At 40.8% G+C, this 17,372-nt stretch overlaps 1 protein-coding gene across 3 annotated transcripts in view; it reads right to left on the bottom strand.

Annotated features, from left to right (window-relative positions):
* STRBP (spermatid perinuclear RNA binding protein) overlaps positions 1-17,372 on the bottom strand; it is a 143,479-nt gene that overhangs the window by 125,480 nt on the left and 627 nt on the right. The window lies entirely within an intron of this gene.

The raw sequence follows: 17,372 nt of genomic DNA, 5'->3' as shown, positions 1-17,372 counted from the left end.
ATAATCTTCACTCCCCTACAAACAAGTAAAACAGAGCAGCAAAGAGACTCAGATGCACTCGTCAAAGGTCACACAGTTAATAAATGGTGGAATCAGGACTCAGAACAAGGACTGTGGGACTCCAAAGTCCAGCACTCTCTCCACTCTACCAGGCTACCTTCGTAACAACTAGACTGGAAATCAGACCTGTCACTTGTTCTACGTCCTTGAGCAAGCCACAACTTCCCTCAGCCAGTTCTCTCATCTACAAGATAAGAGGGTTAGTCTAGCTGATCTCCAAAGTCCCCTCCACAGCTAATATTCTTGGATTATGATTCATTACAACTTCAACCCTACAGTTTTAGAGTAAAAGGTCCTCTTGTATACTTTTCTGAACAGAACAAGAGAAGCAATACAAGTAATGGAGAAGTAATGAGTACAATTTATAGACTAGGATATAGCTCTTCATGCTTTAATATTAACAATCATCATAAAATATACTATAAACACCAGGAAGGCACTATGTACTCCTTTCATTCCAGGCAACCAGACCTTCCTTCTTTGACAAAAGCTGGGGCAATCTGCCAGCAGACATCTCTAAAGGTGGCAAGAAACTGTCAGCATGCAACACAGGAACATCTAACTGAAGGATTGCTATGGGAAGCAGATGCCTCATCATTAACCTCTATAGGAAGCACCATTTATTCTTTGAGGTAAATTATACAATAATCAATGGACATATTTGCCAAGCATTTCTGAGAAAAGGAGTGTAAGCTACAGGAAATAGTGAAAACTGACACATGACACTTCCACACACACAAACAAAAAAAAAAAAATCCAAGAAATGTACTGATTGCAAGTCAGTGTACATTATGAGATGAGGTTTTACCGTATTTGCATACATTGATATGTGTCTAAGCTACCAAAATTTAAGACTTCATCCTGCAACAGCTACAAACTGAATACAATTTAGTATGTGCCAGACGTTGTGCTGAGCCCCTTTGAGACACTACCCTCTAACCTTATCCTACAGAATTGGGAGATATCATGTGCATTTTAAAAGATGAAAGAAGGTCTTACAGCTGTAAGTGGCAGAGAAAGAATTTGAAAGTAAATCTAACCAACTCCAAGGCCTGTATTCTTTACAACATACTTTGGCTGGTTCCAGAATGAATAAAACCTCATCTCAAGGTCAAAACAGAAAACTAATGTGTAATGTTTGAGCCAAGTTAAAAGGGCATTTTACATTTTTTAAATAAAAGTTTTTAAAAGCTTGAAATCCATTTATGGAAGTACCTACTATTTAGATATTACCAAAGTCACAAGGTCACTGTCAAAAATCTATACTGCTTTGGATAACTATCAATATACATCAACTCAAGTCATTTCAGATGGCTGCTGTTACTACAGCTTACATTCTTGGTATGCATGCTCACATCACCTAAAAAATTCTCTTTTGTCCAAAGTAGTAGCCAGGAAGCTATCTTTTACTTTACTATTCCTCTTACCCTAAACCCAGCATAGTGAAGCAAATTATTCCCAGAGAAGTCATGTCATTCAAAACACAGGAGAAAAATGACAAGGGGAGGCACCTGGAAAGTGCAGTCAGTGGAGCATGCAACTCAATCTTGGAGTTGTGAGCCAGAGCCCCACACTAGGTGTAGAGATTACTTAAAATATAAAATCTGTAGGGATGCCTGGGTGGCTCAGTGGGTTAAACATTTGACTCCAGTTCAAGTCATGATCACAGGGTTCATGGGTTTGAGCTCCATGTCGGGCTGTGTTCTGACAGCTCAGAACCTAGAGCACGCTTCCAATTCTGTGTCTGTGTCTATGTGTGTCTGTCTCTCTCTCCCCCTCTCTCAAAAATAAACAAACATCAAAAAAATATTTATTTTTCAAATAATGAAATCAAATCAAATCTTTAAAAAAAAAAGAAGAAGAAGAAACGGGCACCTGGGTGGCTCAGTTGGTTAGGCATCCGACTTCAGTTTGGGTCATGATCCTGCGGTTCGTGGGTTCAAGCCCCACGTCAGGTTCTGGGCTGACAGCTCAGAGCCTGGAGCCTGCTTCGGATTCAGTGTCTCCTTCTCTCTTCATCCCTCCCCCACTCACACTCTATCTCAAAAAATAAACAAACATTAAAAAAAAAGAAAAATAACACGATTTATGAGGTGACTTACTAGCCACTTTCAGAAGAATGACTAAGGGCCATCTGGATGGCTCAGTCGGTTGGGCATCTGACTTTGGCTCAGGTCATGATCTCATGGTTTGTGGGTTTGAGCCCTGCGTTGGGCTCTATGCTGACAGCTCAGAGCCTGCTTCAGATTCTGTGTCTCCCCCTCTCTCTCGGCCCCTCCCCGGCTCGTGCGCATGCTCGCTCTCTCTCTCTCTCTCTCTCTCTCTCAAAAATAAACAAACATTAAAAAATAATGTAAAGAAGAATAATTGAAAACTGGCCTATTAAAATTCGTTCAAATTTTTAAAAAGCTAACAGGAAGGGTTTTTTTTAATTAGGGTAAAAGTATATAAAATCATTCAACACCAACATAATTTGAGTTATTCCTCACTGATATAAACTTTTTAAAAAATATCTTAAAGGGGCGCCTGGGTGGCTCAGTCGGTTAAGCGTACGGCTTCAGCTCAGGTCAGATCTCACGGTTGGTGGGTTCGAGCTCCGCATCAGGCTCTGTGCTGACTGCTAGCTCAGAGCCTGAAGCCTGCTTCAGATTCTGTGTCTCCCTCTCTCTCTGACCCTCCCCTGCTCACACTGTCTCTCTCTGTCTCTCAAAAATAAATAAAAAGCATTAAAAAACAATTTTAAAAATAAAAGTATCTTAAAATGGTAACTCAATTGAGCTCCAGTACTGTTAAAGATTAATAATTAACTAAAAAGTGAATAAAACTTTTAAAAAGCCTAATTATCAACTACACAAGCAAATCAACTTACAATTTTAAAATCAAATCAGTAATTCACTAAAAATATATGAGCAGGGGAAAAAATAATTTCTAAAAACAAAATCTCAGAAATTTTAATTTCTTCCAATCATTTATAATGTCCACTAAAGAGTTCCAAAGGTTATTTTCATATTTTGCTTTTCCTGTGTGCGATACAGCCCACAACTGGTCAGGAGAAAATGGCTACTGCTACAACCAGCCAACTCAATTCCCCTTCCTTTATACACCGTCCTGCTAAAACAGTACCGAGTCCCCATAAACGATGACCCCTTCCTCTTGTTGCTGTCTACTTTCAGATTTAGTGATGAGAACACCCAACTTTTGGAACCAAACAGACATAGATTTGAATCCCACGTCCACAACTTACCAAGTAAGTGACTCTGGGCTTATTGAACAAGGCTGTTTTCTTAGCTGGAACACAGCAAGGCTTTAAAAAAGACTACTGTGGGGCAGGGAAGGCTAGTGGGAAGATTAGAGATAATAATATACCTACTATTAGTAGTGTTAATCATTATGTGCCTGACAGTTTCTCTTTTAATGTTGTCATTATAAGTATTAATATATCCACTACTAATCAACATAAAGAGGATTCACTTTATTTCAAACCAGACACAGGTGGCAAAGCACTAGGTGTGACCACGAACACAAACCTGCTGTCAGCCTCTTCATGGCAAAGACTTTTAATTGTCTAAATACTTTTATTTTAGTTCCTTAAAATTTTTCAAACTATTTAATGACTCAGGGGCTTCACTTTGGAGTGATGGAAATGTTCTGGAACTACATAGGGCGGTTCACACTTGCAACAATGTGAATGTACTGAATTTCAGTTTTAAATGGTTAATTTTAAAAAATTAATTTTCAGAGGGAACAAGGAAAAAATACAATAATTATTCCTACTGAACATAATTAGACACCAGCAATGTGACCAGTTAAACTAAGTTTATTCAAGGTTTTCTGGTCCACATTTCTAAAGAAGCAGCCTGACATAGTGGAAGAAGCCCAAGCCCAGAAGTTAAGAAATCCACCTCTCATCTCAACTCTGTCACTAGTTAGGTGTACGACTTGGGACAAGTCCTTTAAATACTCAGGATATATCCTGAGTGCTTCATCTTTCAAAGAACAAAGCAGGGGGAAAAGAACCTCACAGGTTTCTTATAAGATTAAGATGTTATACTTTACATTCTTGGCAAACCAATTATGTGAAATAACACTGCCTAGATTTAAAAAAAAAGTTTAACTACAATATATGCCAAATGTGACAAACTTAAAGTCACCAAAACTCTAGGGAGCTGAAAAATGTGTTATCCTACACAGAAAAACTTTCTCATTTCAGAGCAATTGGGTCCTGTAACTATTTACTTGAAAACAAAAACCAATCCTATAATGACAGTGCCAAAATCATATTCACTGGCATTACATTCTAAGTGCAAAGGAAAAGACTTAATTCAGAGATGACTTAATTTGGCAAACTCAAGGTCACCATTCTAAGCCAAGCTGGTGAACTATAAGTTTGTAACTAATAAACTCAAGGATGTTTTATTCAACTATTAAAAATACATTAAGTATAAAAATATAAATACAATGCATCATAAGACAGCCTATAAATAAAAACTGTATACATTAATCAACATTAATTTGCAAATATTTCTTTTTTCCTATCAATGACCTTTGGGTCCTTCCTGCTCCCAGGTTCTGAAAAAGATATAAATCTAAAAGAATCTCATTCTATTCTTGAATATGCCTGGAAGAGAAGCTAAATCCTCTGATATCTTCTGGTATTTTGTTAAGTACAGGTTGTTAAAGACATGTTTTGGCAACTAACACCTTAACTACCACTAATTAGGGTAGAAGGCTTATCTTCCTCCAATGTGCTTCTGAGTCTTAAGGGGAAGGACAGGGGGTTTGGCATGATCATGCAAACCTCTTAACTCAACATGATCTCAACAAAGTGATCAAGGTGCCTTAGTTGGGAACTCTCATCTGTTGTTTTCAAAAGGGCAGGGACACTGCTTAGATATCCATAGACCATGAAGCAATTTCTACTGCTTTCTTTTGAAAGCTCAAAGGATGATATCTAAGCTATAACAAGTTGATGAGAATACATGAAGTGCTTTACAACCTAGAGCAACTTACCTAACAAACTTAAGGAAACAAGCGGAGCCACTCACAAATCAAAAGAAAAGTTTGGACGCCTTATCAGAAGTTTTCCAAATCAGTTATCCAGATTCAGACCTCAGTAATAGATTCAGCAATCAAATCTTCTCTTTCTGGCAGTTAGTATCAAAATGAAAGCACAGAGCCTGTTGGAGATTCATTCTTTCTCTCTTTTTCTCCTTCTCCCGCTCCCTCTCCCTCTCTCCCAAATAAACATTTTTTAAAAATGAAAGCATAAAGCCACAGATGCACATCCTTTCGAAAGATACCTGATTTTCTTTTTATCAAACCAATCATCACCTGAATGTCACCACACTTGCAAACTCAGTACCAAAACTAAACTTGCCTCCCAATCCCACTTCTCTTGAATTCCTTACTTCTCTTACCTGCACCTTAGCCTGCTTGAAACCTTGCAGATTGTCAATTAACCCTTACATCCAGTTTCCAAGTTTCATCAGTTTGAAGACATCTCTTCTACACCCATTTATTTCCATTACCTTTATCACTTTCTTCCACAAACTATTAAAACCGCATCTTAGTGTATACATTTCAGCCTCTCTTTTCACATACAGTTGTCAAATTCATAAATACAGCTCTAATAATGCCATCCCTCCATTCTTGCTCAAAAACCTTTTGTACTGAGTACTGAGTCTGTGTTCCTCACTCTTGCATTCAAGGCCTTCTCTTAGTGGCTCCAATATGCTTCTCCAAATTTACTCTTTACGAATTCCTTCCATATCACCTCACCTTTACTGAACCACTTGTTCTTTCTCCTAGAAATCTTGAGCATTCTTATTTTGCTAATGCAATTTCCTCCATATGCAATTCTCTTCCCTATTTCCTCATTATCTAATCCTACTTGTTTTCCATGGCTGAAAACAGATACACATATCACATCCTCTCTGAAGTCTCTCCTTATTCCTCTCTTAGCCAGAAATAACTCTTTGCTCTTCTGAATTCCTGAACCGTTTTATCGAAGTATTTAAACTTTAAAAATATTGGGGCACCTGGGTAGCCCAGTCAGTTGGGTGTCTGACTCTTAATTTCAGTTCAGGTCATGACCTTACGGTTCATCAGATAGACCCCTGAGTCCAGATTTGCACTGACAGCACACAGCTTGCCTGGGACTCTCTGTGTCTCCTCTCTCAAATAAACATTTAAATACACACATACACACACACACTCAGATATACACATACATACGTACACATATATATACATGCACATATACATACACAACTTCGTCTGTCCTAATAGACTATAAGCTCTTAAAGTTCAGGGTCTATGTGTATTTTATTCTTGTGTCCCCCCATTCCAACTAGCACAATGCATAATACAACTCAAAAATTGGGGTGCCTGGGTGGCTCAGTCAGTTAAACATTCAACTTGGGCTCAGGTCATGATCTCATGGTCTACTGGTTCAGACCCCTCATCGGGCTCTCTGCTGTCAGCACAGAGCCCATTCAGATCCTCTGTTCCCCCACTCCTGCCCACCCCACCCCCGTCTCTGCCCTTCCCCACTAGCACACATGCATAGGCTCTTGATCTCGCTCAAAACACACACACACACACACACACACACACATTTAAAAAAGACTTGGAGAGCCTCTGTGGCTCATCTGGTTAAGTGTCCAACTTTGGCTCACAGTTCATGAGTTTAAGCCACAAGTGGGGCTCTGTGCTGACAGCTCAGAGCCTAGAACCTGTTTCGGATTGTGTCTCCCTCTCTCTCTGACCCTCCTCCCACTCATGCTCTCTCTCTCACTCTCAAAATTACACAAACATTAAAAAATTATTTTAGGGGCACCTAGGTGGCTCAGTTGTTATTAAGCCTCTGACTTTGGCTCAGGTCAGATCTCACGTTCATGGGTTCGAGCCCAGTGTCGGGCTCTGTGCTGACAGCTAGCTCAGAGCCTGGAGCCTGCTTCCAGTTCTGTGTCTCCCTCTCTCTCTGACCCCCCACCCCAACTCATGCTCGCTCGCTCTCTCTCTCTCTCTCTCTCTCTCTCTCCCCCCCCCTCTCTCTCTCACTCTCAAAAATAGGCAAACATTAAAACATTATTTTAATATATAATTTTTAAAGTCTCAAAATTATGATGAACAAATTAGTAGTAAAATCAACAGTCTTATGAAAGGATACTCATAAAGAAGAAAAACAGAAATACATCATAAATACCTCAAGGTGCATAGTATTCCATAAAAAAAACTGAAATTCCAACTAAAATGCTAGCACTACAGCATCTTTACCAACCAACAGATTACAACTAATAGAAGAATAGTTCATTCAACAAATACTCAAGAATTTGTGTCAGGCACTGTTCTTGGTGCTCAGAATCTACAGAATACAAAACCAGCATTAATCCTCACCTTTACGGAGCTTCTACGTAGTGAAGAGGAAAAGGCAATAAAAATAAATAAGCCAAATGTAAGTTAAATGGTTTAAGTGGTAATGAGAAAAACAAGGTGGGAAAGGCAGGCTAGGGAGGGACAAAAATGGAGGGCTGCCATTTTAACGGGGTGGTAAGAGAAGGCCTCACCAGAATGGGCAGATATGCACAAAGACTGACAAACATGCAGCCAAGCATGTATCTCGACATTAGCATTCTAGTTAGGGCAAACAGAAAGTGCAAGGACCTGAGATAGGAATATATGGACTGACACTTAAAGAAACAGTTAAGGACACTGTGGCCAGAATGGAATAAGCAAAAAGTAAGAGGAGACAAGGTCAGAGAGGAAAGAAAAAGGGATCTGATCACGTTAGACCTTGACAGGACTTACACTGAGCAAGATAAGGAATGTGACCAGAAAAAACAAAATCTGACTTACCTTTTTAAAAGGATCATTCTTGCTATGATACTGAGAACAGAATATAAAGGGGCAAGAGCAAAAAAGGGCTACTGTAATAATTCAGAAGAGCTGATGTCATCTTAATTATTAGTGTTAATGAAAAGCAGTCAGAGTCTGACTATATTTTGAAGGTAGAACTGGCACGATTTCCTGATGGATCAGATACAGTGTGTGAGAGAGAGTCAAGCATGACTCTTAAGTTTTGGCCTAAGCAGCTAGAAAGATGGAGGAAGGTGCAATCACTAACACGTGGAAGAACACAAGGGGGGCAGAAGAAAGAGAGAGCAGGGTAAAGGTCAGGAGTCTGGGTGGGACAAATTTAGTTTGAGATGCCAATAAAATATGCAAGTGGAAGTGTCAATATAGGCAATAGGACATACCAGTCTGGCGTTTTGGAGATAAAGATTTGGGAGTTGTTGGCACATACACAGTATTTAAAGCCGGAGACTGGATGAGATCACAAGGGGAATGGGAATAAAAAGAAGAGATCCCATAAAGTGGTCCAATATTCAGAGGCAGTAGTAATGAGGACGAACAAACAAAGGAGAAGCCAAGGAGGCAGGAGGAAAACCGGCCGAGGATGGCGTCCCAGAAACCAGAGCAGAGAGTATTTCAAGGAAGGAGACATCCACTGCACCACATGCTGCTACCAAGTCAAGTAAATTCAACTTGGTGGTTTCGATAGGAGCAATTTCAGTAGAGTAATTAGGTTGAAAGTCTCATTATTGCAGGTTCAAGAGAGAATTCAGAGAACTGAAGATGAGTAGACACAACTTTTTCAAGACGTTGAGAAACTGGGTTGTATCTACAAGAAACAATGTGGTCCAGAAAGAATTGTTTTAGAAAGACAGACGAAGTAACAGCATGTATATGCTGACTAGAATGAGCCACTAGACAAGAGAATCATGATGTTGCTTGCATGAGAGAGGGGGAGAACGAAGATGATTTCAACGCTCTGAAGTTTCACTAAAAGAGTCAAATTGCCCAATGAAGAAAAATTTTACTGGGTTGGTGGACAGTAATTCCACAGCATCTGTTTGTGTATCTGTTTGTGATATTAAAGAAGGAAGGAGGGCAAGCCATAATCCTAATTTACATGCCACAGGAGGCTCAGAAGAGAGACTGGGCCATTTGCTGAGAACTTTCCTGTTAGGGCTTTTCTGTTCCTTCATTTAAGCTCAAAATAACTTCATGAGGTATTATCTTTATGTTACAGATAAGGAACCAGAAGCTCAGAGAGAACAAGTAATTTGATCAACACACAAAACTGGTGAGTGGTAGAGCTATGTTTCAAATCCAGCTCCTCCTGAGCATTAGATAAGGAATTATAGTTAATTTAGACAGTTAAAAGTTTTGTGGTTATGTCTTTTTTAGATTCCTATCTGTCAGAAATACATACTGAAGTATTTATGGATGAAAGACTATGATGTCTAAGATTGGCTGTAAACACTCCAACAAAAACAACAACAGAAAGTAATTGGGAGGAACAGACGAGACAAAAGCAGCAAAACGCTAGTAACTGTTGAAGCTAGTTGACGGGTATGTGGAAGTCCACCCTTCTTTTTCATGTACATTTGAAAATGTCATGATAAAAAAATAAAAATCCAGGTCCTTCTGAGTCAAATTTTTCTCATTACTTCAAAGCTTGCCCTTCGTTTCTCCTCACTCCTGCCTTCAAAAAAAAAAAAAAAAAAGTTATGTGCTTCAGAGCTTACAAACCATTTTCTTCTTTAATCCTCACTATAACTCTGTAATTAAGGGTTTTAGTTGAATTTTATACATGAGAGAGACCTACAACTAGAAAATAAAATGATCAGACCTCAAAGCCAAGTCTTCTGGTGTCAACAACATTCTACTGTCCAATACAGCAGTCAAGGTTTCACACAGGTATATGGAAAAGGAGAGTCCACCCAAGTGCTAGCTAGACCTTTTTTTTTTTTTTTCAAATTTATTACTACTACACAATACTAGGATCCCAAATTTCCTAGGAAGGCCGTGCATTGACTTGCACTCAAAGGCCTGACTAAAACAGGAAGGTTTCAAATGTGCCCAGCCATCAACCTTCCTGGCCAAATTTGAGAACCAATAGGTATTTGATACAGAACCTCTGAAACTGTTCTGAAAGTCTGCCTATCTCTGCTCTAGAGTCAACACTTTTAGCCTCCATTTCTCCAGAAGTAGCACTCTGCTGTCCACCTAAATCATACAGCTACAACAGAGACCAAAGTCCAGGTATGCGAAAGCCAAGCTCCAGAAATAAGGAAAACTACCAAACAATAACACTGACAAATTTCAAACGCCTATTTTGAAGATTTTATTTAAGTAATCTCTACACTCAACACATGGGGCTCAAACTTACAACCCCAAGATCAAGAGTTGCATGTTGCATCTGAACCAGCCAGGCAGCCCTCAAAAGCAAATTTTGTATAATTCCACAACATTTACCACAATGCTGGCATATCAAAGAGCATCACAGTTAATAATTTATCTTTCAGATACTACTTTTTTTTAAATTTTATCTATGTTTATTATTGAGACAGAAATAGAGCATGAATGGGGGAGGGGCAAAGAGAGAGGGAGACACAGAATCTGAAGCAGGCTCCAGGCTCTGAGCTAGCTAGCTGTCAGCACAGAGCCCTATGCAGGGCTCGAACCCACAAACTTTGAGACCATGACCTAAGCCAAAGTCAGACACTTGACTGACTGAGCCGCCCAGGCACCCCTTAAATTTTATTTTAGAGAGAGAGGGCGCATGAGCAGGGGAAGGGGGCAGAAGGCAAGAAAGAGAATCTCAAGCAGGCCCCATGCCCAGTGCAGAGCCTAACACGTGGCTCAATCCCACAACCATGGGATTATGACTTGAGCTAAAATCACGAGTCTGATGCTCAACAGACTTAGCCATGCAGGTGCCCCAAGAGAGCACCTTTTTAAAAGCCTCATCACTAATATGTTTGATACCTGTCCTTCCATACTAACCTTGACATTAAACGCCTATTTACAGCTTACTTTAAAAACAACTGAAAATATGCATACCAAGGGCTCCAGATGTTACTCTCTCCAGGCACTAACCTACATTATCAAAATTGTAACAACTTTCCCCTCTGATTCACTAGCTTTGCTAACTAAAACTGAATTTTCCAGAGTTAAGTCAAGAGCTATCCAGTACCCTATACCTCATTAGATGTAAATGTAGGTTGCCTAAGTCACACAAAAGCCTGTGATTAGATCCAATGTTTGAGGACTTGTAGATTTACTTGGAGTTATAAACATCCGTAAGAAAAAAACTGCCTCCATATTAACTGTTAAAAACAAATAATCTCTTTATCTTTACCCAGCTGTCTTTTAAAATATGCTGATTTTCAGTTATGTCAACTGAACATAGGTAACCAAAGATACAGACCCCATTTTTACATTAAGGGCCAATCTACCTAGGGAAGAATCTATTCTTTACTCAAAAGAATATTATTAAACCGTACTAAAAAATCTTAGGTCTGGCACAAAACATGCCTTTGGGTCTAAAGTCAATGCATGTTTGAATTAAACTGGTAGAACAGGTAAGCAGAATTAAAAGAAATTCATAAAGAGTCTTTTAGGACGACTACTATTTGCTTTATGCCAGTTGTATTAATACAGTTAAATTCAATTTATAAACAAAATGCTGATCTGCCCAATAGGATATTGTGAAAAGTCCTGGTACCTGGAAAAATGCAAAGAACAGGAAATTCTGCAGGTGCATTAAGAAACTGTATCTTATCCATGACCCAGAAACGCCTCAGAATTTATTACACAATGTGCTGCAGAATTCTCACTCTTCAAATGGAAATGAACCATGAAGTCACACAATGCAAGGCTGTGATTTCATTATGGATATAATGAACTATAACCTTTCAAGTGGTGCTAAAGCTAACTAAAGAAAGCAGATGTTCTACACAGTGTTAGTTATGTCATAAGTTAAGAGAATTTTAATATCAAATAACTAAAATTTAGGATGGCATTCATTCACACAGCAACACACATACATGGAGTGATATTTATATCACCACTAATCTGGCCTTATTACTTTATTCTTTTCTGTTTTAACTGACATAAATTTTACTTACATTTCTCAATAAAGTTTTCTAAAATTAGACTGGATTATGAAGCCTCTCATAATTACCTGTCAGAAACAGATTTTCTACAGCTGAACAAATTTTTAAAAACAACTAATTTGCCAATGAAAGGAGCAATGCAAAACAAATGAAAACAAAGAGCAGTAAGATGTGTAATGGGGGGCGGGGTCCACACCTTACGTAAGAGAGTAAAGAACAGATCAGCAGGGTATCTGGTTGGCTCAGCTCGGGGAGCATGGGACTCTGGATTGGGGTTGTGGGTTTGAGCCCCACACTGGATGTGGAGATCACTTAAAAATAAAATCTTAAAAAATTAGATCAGGAGCACCTGGGTGGCTCAGTTAGTTGAGCAACTGACTCTTAATTTTGGCTCAGGTCATGAAGTCACAGTGGTGAGATTAAGCCCTGCACTGGCCTCCGCACTGGGCATGGAGCCTGCTTATGATTCTCTTCTGTCCCTCTCCCTCTGTGCCTCTCTCAAAAAAATAAAAATAAAAAAAAAAAAATCAGCACAAAAAGACTGCTATCAGGATATCAGGACTGGTTTTTACCAACCCCAACTAAATTAAGGTCTAAAAAGCAACTTACTCTTTACATTTTTGCAATGTCAATCACAACCAGCATTTAGAGACTTATTACAATAAACATTTCTTTAATATTTATTTTTGAGTGGGGAGATAGAGAGGGAGATAGCGTGCAAACAGGGGAGGGGCAGAGAGAGGAAGAGAGACACAGACTCTGAAGCAGGCTCCAGGCTCTAAGCTGTTAGCACAGAGATCTACAAGGGACTCAAACTCATGAACCATGAGATCATGACCTCAGCCAAAGTCTGATGCTTATCTGACTGAGTCATCCAGGCACCCAACTAATATTTTTAAAGCATTTAAATATCATTCCTCCTCAAACAGAATATAACCTATCAATGGCCTTGGAAATGCCAAAAGAATGGGTAATAATTTGCTAACTAAAACTTGAAAAATAAAAAAGTATTCAATAAATCTTTAAAATGAGGTTTAATGGGGCACCTGGGTGGCTCAGTTAGTTAAGCGTGGGACTCTTGATCTGAGCTCAGGTCCATGATCTGTCAGTTCATGAATCTGACCCATGACGGGCTCTCTGCTGACAGTGTGGGGTCTACTTGGGATACTCTCTCTCTCCCTCTCTCTCTGCCCCTTCCCCAAGACCTCTCTCTCAAAATAGATTTAAAAATACAAAAAAGAGTAATAACAAAAGGCTTAATGCCATTGGAAGAGGAATAGCTCTATTCTTCTGTTCAAGTCACCTAGAATTAGTTGGTTTTCTGCAAAATACCTAGGAAAATGTATTTATTATTCCTGGTGTAGGAAGTGAATTCACTGAATGACAGAAGTGCTCCATCCCTGGAAATTCATGCCTAGAAGCAATTTCGGGCTACAGCCACGATGTAGAACATCTCTCCCAACCCTCTGCTCACATGCAAGAATTCAAATCAGCACCAACACTCAACTGCAAAAATGAGCCAGGAAAGATAGAGAGACAGTAGGGCAAAGAATGAACAGACTTCAATTCGCAGACATCACTGACATTCACAGAAGTTTCATCTCTATCCAAGTTTCTCACTACAAATTAATCCACCTAACACCAAATTCTGAAGTACCAATTATTACTCGACCAGGCTGAGAAGAAAAAAGGAACCAAAGAAATATCATCTATTCCCTGTATTTACATATTTCTAATCTTCCTGAAAGACTTAAACTTGTTTTATATAAACCATCTCAATTCTCATGGGAGGTAGATAGAGTCAGGTTTCTGGAGGAGAAATAAGCACTAAGGGATTAAGTATCTTGTCCAGCAAGTCACCAGTGAAAATAAAACTAGACCTAATTATTTAGCCTACAAAGTGTAAATAACCTGCTTTCCTTGGTTCATAAACTTAGGGCAATATTTTCAAGTGCCTGCAAAGCATCTCAAACCATAGAACTTCACGGAACAATACATATAATCAGAACACTATGCCAGAATTGAGTATTCAGAGCAAGAAAGTACTGCTTGCTCCAAATCAATAAAATGAACTAACACAATGGACTTAAAAAATATAAGGAGGAAACAATAGCCATATTGGAGAAAATTTTCAAAGGTCACTCTATACATCTTATACCCTACTCCTCAAATTCTTTGCCACGGAGCCAAAAGGGTCAAACACATTCCTTATAATTATATTCTACACATATATCAAATCTCAAAGTACTGCAAAGAATTTCAATGAAAGGTGTATTATACTTTAAAAACCTTTCCCTCCAAAAGTAAAATCTTAGAGCAATACCTTCAGAGCATTATTTTGTTGCCTTCATGATGCACTTCAAGCTTGGATTTTAAAAATGATTAGCTCCCAGTTTGGTTTTTTTAATATTTATATTTACAGATTCAGATTACTTAAAATTTGTCATTCTGCTCAACTCTCATTATGTTTAGGCAAGATTCCCACTTCCACTCAAACTTATTATATGAACATACAATGGGTGCATTAAGATACTTCCTAAATTGACAAACGGAGAAAACTAATCAACCCAGAAAGCTTCTTAAGGTATCAAAACAGACCTTTTATTTGAAATCATACCAGGTACTACATTACATGTTACATGAAGCCCTCAAAGCGATAATTAAAGTTATTTCTGCAACATGATGAAATAATTTTTTTTTCCAAAATCTGACAAGACTGAATTTTCTACTGTCAAAAGGGAAATCGTTTTTCAAGATTCTAGAAAACCCTGCTTACTAAGGCAGTCTCAGAGTAGTTTCCTTAATCCTTCCAAATCCCAAAGAATCTAACACAAGCCACAGAACACTGAGTGAGACCTGCGCTGAAGTATCTGTGCTCAAACCCCTGAAGGTTACTTCCTATGTGTTTGGCAAGCTGATTGGCTCTATGTCCACACAACCCCAAGAGTCTTTCCTCAATAAAGCTAACACTACACTCCGTAACTCACATCAAAATACCAGAAAATCCACAAGCCTCCAACTAAATTTTTCTTCAACTATTTGGGAGAGAAAGCCAACAAACCAGGATCAGCTATTTGCACCCTGAAAGAGAGTTAAACAATTGCAGAGCTCCATTCCTGCCACTTTTAGGAGCTGGATGTACATTACCTCTGTCTGCCTCTAGCAAGGGACTCAGATATTACATCACTCAAAGCCTGAAAACTGCCCCATTACCCAGAAAGCACCAGGGAAGCTGAGACACTACACCGAGGTATCCCTTCCTCCCAGACACATAGCCTTCAAGTGCCACTGACACTGGGCCCAGCTCTCTTGCAGTCTCTTCACAAAGACATCTGCCCTGCACCTGCTGCAATCCTATTTCTATTCACTTTGGTGCACTCCACACAACCCTGTATGGCTCTTCTATCTGCCCACTTGTCAGGCCAACGCACGAGGACAATATCCCACCACACACCTCCTCCAAACTTGGGAGTGTGTACTACTCTGCTCTCCCTTACCCCTTCCCCATTCACAGAGTTCTGGAACGAAAATCAGGCTTCCTGATCTCTCTGATCCTAGAGGCGTGAACTTTCAGGTATGGTACAGGGCTTAATGTCCTCCATTTTTCATTATCATTCCAGGATACATACAGGCAGACACACACACTCTTCTTCAGTTCTATGCCCAGAATGCAAGCCCCTCTCTTTAGTTTTGTTTTGCTTTTTGTTTTTCCAACTTCTGCAGTCTGCCTTTTCTTACATTTCCAGTGACCTAAAATTTTTGGCCCCCTTAATCTCTCAAGACTCCAAGTGTTCCAATCTCTCCTCACTTTTCAACCTCCTGCTCCTTCCATTCTCTTTTAAGTAACTAGTTTTCCTAACTCTCTCCAACCTAAATAGTCCTGCCCGTAAACCTAGGCAATCTGCTTCCACTTCCACCACAATACAACACAGAACCTATCCCTTTCTAGTCACAGACATGTTCACACACCTCCCTACCTTGCCCTTCTTTTACCCAAATATAGATCCTATACATTCTTCTACATCCTCTACCCAAAAACATCTTCTCTTCCCTGCCTACCCCCTTCTACCAGAAAAAATCTAGCAACCCCAAGCAACACTTCCCTCTCTCTATACATTGTACTCTAGGCCTGCATCCCTCCCCTCCCAACCCATCCCCTACTACCCCCTCTACTGATTTCCCTTCACACAAGTACCACCCCCCTCCTCCCCAACTTCCCTCCACACTTCCTGCCCCTAAAACATTTCCTTCCATCTGTTTTCATACCTCAGCAGCCACTCCAAGAACATTCCCCTCACCCCTCACACCTCTGGTCGGCTACCTCACACATACACCACTCCACTTGTCCCCTCCAATGTCCCCCGAACCCCAAAGTTTCCTCTCTTGCTGCTCCCCCACCTACATCTACACTTCCCACAACAACACCCTCCATTTCACTCACTTCTGCTACCTGCTAAATACCCGGCACACCTCCTATCCAGAGATCTCCTGTCCCTGCCCATCACCCTACTCTACTGTCCTCACTTCTCTCAAACTCTGGCCCTGCTCCAATCACCTTCCTCCATCCGCCCCATACTCATCTCCCCAGAGCACCACTAACCAGACAGATACCTACCTGCCTTCTCCTCTAACATGCCCTTCCTTCACATGGCCCACCTGTCCAGGCTCAACACTCTGGGCCTCCTTCCAGTCTCCCCTACACACCTCCTGGCCAGATACAGTCCTCCCGTCTCTCACAGGTCTCCAGAAGCCTCTGGGCCTACCCTCGCACACACCTCCCGCCTGGAAACCTCCATTTCCCCCATCACTCCAGAGACCCTGAGACACCTCTGGTCCCTTTCTCCCCACCACACTACCCCCTACCTGGACACGTTCCTCCACGTTTCTCTTCACATTTGTCCCGTGGCCTTCCGTGTATCTGCCCCCTCTCCCTGGCCCTCACACGCAGCCCAGACCGGGACATCCGCTTCTTCTACTCCTCCCTCGAGTCCCTAATCTTCTCCTTCCATACCCATCACACTCGCCCCTACCATGCCCAAAGCCTCCCTCACACCCTCCCGAACCCCCCCAGACTGCCCCCCACCCGCCTGAATGTCCTCCATCCCTCTCGCCCTCGCCCTGGCCCCAGTGGGCCCCCGAACCTGCCCGAAGGCCCTCCAGCCCCGTTGGGCCGGATCCCTCCACCCTTCATTCTTCCCCAAGTCTACCCACACCCTCCACCAGCCCCCCGAAGCCTCGCTCCCTGCCCCTGCCCCCAATATCCTCCAACACCTGCCCGGAGCCCCTCGCCCTCCATCCTACCCAGAGCCCCGGCGCCGGGTCCCCCCACACTGCCCACGCCCTCCC

Source organism: Suricata suricatta, chromosome 13, assembly GCF_006229205.1.
Source record: "Suricata suricatta isolate VVHF042 chromosome 13, meerkat_22Aug2017_6uvM2_HiC, whole genome shotgun sequence".
NCBI lineage: Eukaryota > Metazoa > Chordata > Mammalia > Carnivora > Herpestidae > Suricata > Suricata suricatta.
This window is presented reverse-complemented; position numbering and strand designations above follow the sequence as displayed.